Here is a 6,848-nt window from a genome sequence, read left to right as displayed (position 1 = left end):
CCATTTGCACAATGTCTGGTCACAGAATCACAGAATGAGGCAGGTTGGAAAAGACCTTTGAGATCATCAAGTCCAACCTATGACCTAACACCTCCTCATCAACTAAACCATGGCACCAAGTGGCACATCCAGTCTTTTTTTAAACACCTCCAGGGATGGTGACTCTACCACCTCCCTGGGCAGCCCATTCCAGTGCTCAGTCAGTGAAGAATTTTTTCCTGATATCCAACCTGACCTTTCCCTGGCACAGCTTGAGGCTGTGTCCTCTCATTCTGTCAGTGGTTGTCTGGGAGAAGAGCCTGATCCCCACCTGGCTATAACCACCTTTCAGGGAGTTATAGAGGGTGATGAGGTCTGCCCTGAGCCCCCTTTTTTCCAGGCTAAACAGCTCCAGCTTTGTCAGTCATTCTTCACAGGACTTGTGTTCCAGGCCCTTCACCAGCCTTGTTGCCCTCCTCTGGACGTGCCCCAGCCCCTGCATGTCCTTCCTACACTCAGGGGCTCAGAACTGGACACAATAGTCACAGTACTGGTCAGTGCCTGCCTGGAAACCTCTTCCACAGCAACACCACCTCTGCCCAGCACCAGCATGTTTCTGGGGACCATTTTTTCTGTTTTGCATTCTTCCAGGATACTCACAGTCTAGGCCAGATTCCTTCTCCTTGCTGGTCTTCTCCCACTCCTGTTGAAATCTGCTGTTTGTCCATCAGGCTGTTCGTCCATCAGGCTGTTCTGTTGCATGAAACTGCTCGCCAGGGCACTGCTCTGCCTACCATCAAGGTCAGAAAATATCTGTTACCCAACTTTAAAAAAAAAAAAAAAAAAAAAAAAAAACCACCTAAACTATTTTTTTGTGTTTTATCAGTGATTTTACTTTAACAGGTTGGGGAGGTTTCTTGCCTTTTCATGTCAGGAATTAACTCCCCCTTTTTGCTTCTGCAGCATTTCTCTCACCCATTCTAAAGTTATTAGCTTCTCATACATTGCCGTGCAATTAAAAAAAAGCATTTTCTTCCCCTGGAAATGCTTAATGGGTACTATTTAAATCCACTGGGCATTGAATAATGTCTGGTGTGGCAGCAACAGTTTTCAGAGTGCCCAAATCAGTTGCTCCCCCATACCCCACACATGAGCATGGGACTAACGTGTGCACAGAACACATTGAATTTCTCCACAGAATTCATTCCACAAAGGGCCTACAAGGTGATGGTAGATTCAGGGTGAGCAGGGTGTGAGTCACACTTACTGGTCCTGCTACACACAGCAACAGGTCGGGGTGTTTTCAGTTCTTGCATTCCTTTGAGAATAATTACCACATGAGATTGTTTTTCTCCTCTCCTTAGGTATTTTGGTGTAATTTCTCTTTCTTTATTTGCATTCACTCTGATTCTGCAGGGGTGGGGGCTGAGTTTGGAGTAGATGACAAAGAGCTCTTTCTCATCACACTGTAAATGGTCATTAGCTGGGGACTTTAAGAACAATGCAGAAATCTATTTCATTAACTCCAGATTCTGCTTACCTCCAATTATACAGCTCTATGAAAATTACCAAGTGTGAAATATAAAAATGTTGTCTTGTAATTGAAACCTTTTTTTAGGCAAATTTTGAAATCAATAAGAAGAAAATTAAAAAGGAGTGGTTTGATAACGCTTACCCTGTTTGCTCAATATACAGCTATAACTACCATGAAAAGCCATTTGCTTCATGAGATGTTCTGCAGGAAAGAATATTGGACAGATCTGGAGAGGCACTTTAGACAAGGGTGTGATACAACAGGACAGGGGGAATGGCCTCCCACTGCCAGAGGAGAGGGTTAGTTGGGACATTGGGAAGAAATTGTTCCCTTTGAGGGTGGTGAGGCCCTGGTACAGGGTTTCCAGAGAAACTCTGGCTGCCCCATACCTCGAAGTTTTCAAGGCCAGGTTGGATGAGGGTTGGAGCAACCTGGTGTAATGGAAGGTATCCCTGCCCATGGTGTGGTGTAGAACTGGCTGGTTCTTAAGATCACTCCCCACTGGACAGTGCTGTGTCGTTGCCCACTCAGCTGCTCAAACTGGAAGAGAAGACTCAATTTCTACCACCTCTCTTTCTCAGCCTCAGAGATTTGTTTGATTTTTTTTTTTTTTTTTTGTGCCTCCAGGGATGAAACAGCGTCCAAAAAATGCCTAGGTGTGTTCCTCCCTGCATAGCTCACAGCGGCCTCATGGCATAAGAGAGACTGTGAAGATAAACCGTCGTATTTAGCATCACTAAAGCGGAACAAAACATTCTTTAGGGGAATTTCCTCACTGCTTTTACAGCTCTGCACTGATATTTACTTCGCTCATTAGTGCTGCTATTTTAGTTCTGTCTCTATTTCTTGCTCTGTGGGGTACACATTATTTTGAGTGTTGCGACCAATTTGGGGGAAGTTTTTCAGAAGTTTTGCAGCAAGGCACATGGGATGTCATTAAACGCTTGTTTCCCAAAGGACAATGCCAGTTGCCCAGCTGGAAGACCCCTCTGGAAGCTCCATATGTGACAAAGATCTTGTTTTTTGATAGGGCTGCCTTTCTGTCTTTCCCTCCCTGCCTCTAGGAGTTTCCAAAGAAATCACACACAGAAACTGCAGTTCAAACTGCACCCACACCACAGGACAGGCGGAACTGGTCACCCTGGGGAAGGAGGGTGTTCTGGTCTGGTCAGGAGGTCTGTGAGTCCAGCTGGGTGTGTGCAGAGCACCTTGGCATGGGTGATCAGTGGGTGCTTTCCCACCTCTCTGTCTCACTGCCTGGTCCAGCAGAGAGGACAACAGGCACTCTTCAACAGGACACAGTGGCACTCTTCAAAAGTAGATCTATGTCAGCCTGAAAAGAGAAGTTAGTGGTACTGGAAGGACAGTGAAAGAAATTATAAGGAGAATAATGGGTTCAGTCTGGAAAAATAGGTTCTAGCATGGAAGAGGGTGTTGGTGGGCATTTGATATGAGTGCTAAGATCTGCCAGATCTATATGACTGGTGCAAAAAGACTCCAGGATGAACTAGGTGATGAGGGCTAGGTAAAGATTAGAAACCTTCCACTGCTGTTACTTCACTGTTTTGTCTCAGATTTTGACACATTTTTGCTGAAAGCCCTGCCACTTCGGTTCCTGTGAGGCTCCTCAGGCTGCCAGTTCTGTACAGAGGGAGCAAGACATTTCACATCGGCAGGGCTGCAGAAGAAAAGATTCAAGTGGCAATTTTTGGGCATGGAAAGCTCACAGTGAGTAAAGGGACTCCATGTTGAAAGGAAAAACTGATTTTTGCTAACTGCATAGACATCCTGTGACTGATGCCTTGACAGTTCTGGCTGATGAAGTCTCTTTCTACTGCCTTATCTACAGGAATGACCCTTAAGCATGGCAGGACTTTTGATGACTCCCATGACTAGGGACGTCAGTAAGGAGCACAGGCACCCTGGAGGGCAGAGGGAGACCAGCCTGTCTGTGCCTGTTTCCTGTATCAGTCAGCTGCAGACTGGCACTGCCTTTATCAAGGTGAGAGGAGAAGACCCACCTTGTGCACTATCACTGCCTCAGCAGGAAGGATATTATGTGCTCCAGAGAGGCAGAATAAAAGTGGGACAGCTTGGCCCTCCTTTCATCCCCACCCTCCTCAAATTCACACTGACTTACAAAGATCATTAATGTCACAGGAACGAGAGGTCTCAGCCACAGCCTGGCTTCCTGGCACTCTAGCAGGAAACTAGAGTTTGCAAACTTTGCCAGTAAAGACACCTTACAAACACACTCCTTCTCCTAATATTGTGGGTTGGGTTTTTTTCCTAAATTAATACCACTAGCAGGCTTTCTCCACCCATCAAATCATTTTTAAGAAGCAGTCATGGTGAGATAGCAGACCTGAAATGCAGATCCTTGTCCTGTACAGGTAAACCACCCGACTCTCATACTAATGAATTATATGAACGCAGTGAATTCTGCCTTGCAGCTGGATGAAATTTAATCTAACAACTTCATTTTCTCCGGTTCAATACCAGCGTTTTAAAATACAAAATTCTAACTGTGTACTGCAGTCTTTAATCCAGCCTTCAGGATGGAGGCCTGAAATTTTAAAACCACACAGAAAAAAATAAGGACTTTACTACTTTCTGTATTTGCTATCTGAATATTGCAAATGATTTTAAAAACAGAGTTGTACATGTATATCAGATATCATTTGAAGTAATGAGTGTATTTTTCTAATTTTCCCAATGCCAACCTAACAACCCATTTCCAATATCATGCATAATAATTAATTTGTTTTCTGTATAGTAATAAGATTAACAACTTCACATTTACACGGGGTACTGAGTTATGTTCAAATAAAATAAGTTCTAATGAGAAAAATTGGAAGTGGCAGCAAATCAATGTTCCACTCAGCAATCCAAGTTTGTGTGTGTTTGTCTATCTTTCCTGCATGATTTTTGTCAAAGTTCCACTGTAAACAAGATAATTTCTTTCATGTTGGGTTAGCCTGGGTAAATATGTTTAATGAACAACAAATACATTGTAAACATTGAAATAAATCTAAATACCTCAGAAAACATCCTGGAAACTATAGGGTGATTCAATAGACAGGATGCTAAATAGGAGGCTGCACTGTATGAACTCCCCACGGAGAGAAACCCGACACGCTGCACAACATGATTTCAAACTAATTCCTAAATGCTTTATTTTAAAAGATCTGCCCATGTAACATGCATCTCTCAAAGTAGCTTCTTTTTGTCAATCAAACTGGGGAATTTGCTTTCTTTTTAGTAAAATATTGAAACAGTAGCTGAATCCAGTGAATTCTAACTAAGCAGGACAAACACTGGGGAGATTTGTAGTTTTTTCTAGAACTGGATATTCATGGAAGAGCCAATGCTCCACTCCACTACTCTGCAGTGCCTGCCTGAAACTAAACCTCCAGGATTTGTCCTAACAGCCCTTTCTCCAGGACTCCCACTTAAGCTCACATCTCCAGACACTTCAGTAACAAGGTGACGAACACACTGCTGCAAAACACAGGAATGAGTCATTTTCTCTGAGCATTTATGTACTGACACTGAGGGCACCCACCAGTACTGAAGGGAGCCACTGGTCTCTACTGCTTTTCACAGCCAAGGCAGCTGAGCTCTGCCCTCTGCGATATGGGTCAGCAGGTACCCATAAACCTCCTGCACAAACAAAGCCCCTTATAACCAGGAAAAGCCTGGACTTCTTCCCAGGGAAAGTGGACCCAAGTGAGGCCAGCCATGGTGCCAGAGCATCCCCAGCAAAACTCTGAGGGCAGTCCAGACCGACCTGCCAGATGGAGAGTGGTGAAAACGAAGCAGCTATTAATAACTTGTTTGTATCATATCCGGTACACTTGTTTCCTTGCCTAATTATAGGTGACTCAAGGTTCACTGCCCAACTGCATGGCCATCACTTCCCACTAGACCTTCAGTTGCCAGCACCTTCATGAGATTTTTAAAAGTTTGGGCTGAAATTTTCCATATTGTGTATATGATGCAGAATATGGTTTGCCTTTGTTTTGGGATCGCTTGTCTGTTTGTTTTAGAAAAAAACTTTAATTACAACTAGTCTTTTGTAATGATATAACAATCACAGAATCATAGAATATCCCAAGTTGGAGGGGACCCACAAGACTCAGCATAGTCCAGCTCCTGACAATCACTGGTGTAATCCTAAGAAAACTTTTATCCACAATAAGTTTGTCTCAGAACACTGCTTTTACCATTTTTGCCATGAGAACTTCACACTTTTGAGGACTCCTCCAGGTGACACATCTACCTATCCCCACAGAAAGCTGTACATTCTTGAGGACACTATGAACTGCAGGTTCCTGTATGATCTGTGGACATTAGACAACTGGCTGTTCAAACCCTCAAATTCTCACATACATTGAGCAGCATCTTGTATTCCACCTCGTACCTCTCACCAGCCGAGCTGTGTGTTGGCTTCATAAGGTCAGTGAGAAGTGTGTTTCAGCCTGATCTGAATGGAGAACACTTTAGCCTAGGCTTTGGCCTCCCAGGGAAGGAAGCAAGCTTCAGGAGCCAAGAGAATTTAGATCCTTTCCCAAATATGGGACTGTCATATTCTGAGCACATACTGCAGCCTGTCTGTCCATTGACAAGCAACTAGTCTGTCTCTCTCCACCACGGGTGCAGCCTAAGATGCTTTCAGAGACATTTCTTGTCTACTATGTGTGGGGAATTCAACTAAAGAGACCCACTATTTGCATACTGCACTTTCTCCTAGACTCATAGAATCATTTAGGTTGAAAAAGACCCTTAATAGCACTGATTAGAGGAAACTCCTCCCCTCACTTTGCTCCAGCACTGCCATATGATACCCTGCCACCTGTGCTCTTCTGGACCACTCTGCTCCTATTGCATCCAATACCTGGACAGGCTTGGTCACCTTGAAGAGATCAGCAATTTTTGCTAATTCCACTGCTGAAATAAGTAGCAGCTCAACTGGATGCTCAACAGGATGTTGAGCTAGTTATCTACTACTTATATTTGCAGTGGAATTAGCTCAAATTGCAATGTTTAAAAATTGCTCCATGTACATCATCATGACCATGATATTCCTGTCCTGGCAGAGGTTTTCACCATCCTGCTTCCCATCAGCTCAGGAGTGGTGGCAGCCCTGTTCCCCCAGTGCCTCCTGCCAGAGCAGCAGCCATCACAGGCTGGCTTTCCATTGCCCTGGCAAAGGGCAGAGAGCTTTGCCTCCCCAGTAATATGCTGCTCTGAGCCTTTTTTGCCTAGGCTTAATATGTCCTTCCACAGGAGGCACGGTGTTTTGCTCCTGCAGTGTCCCCAGGGATGTGCTTCT

The sequence above is a fragment of the Zosterops lateralis genome (assembly GCF_965231275.1).
Source record: "Zosterops lateralis genome assembly, chromosome: Z".
In the NCBI taxonomy this organism is placed as follows: domain Eukaryota; kingdom Metazoa; phylum Chordata; class Aves; order Passeriformes; family Zosteropidae; genus Zosterops; species Zosterops lateralis.
The sequence above is the reverse complement of the archived record's forward strand: the minus strand, read 5'-3'. Positions refer to the sequence as shown.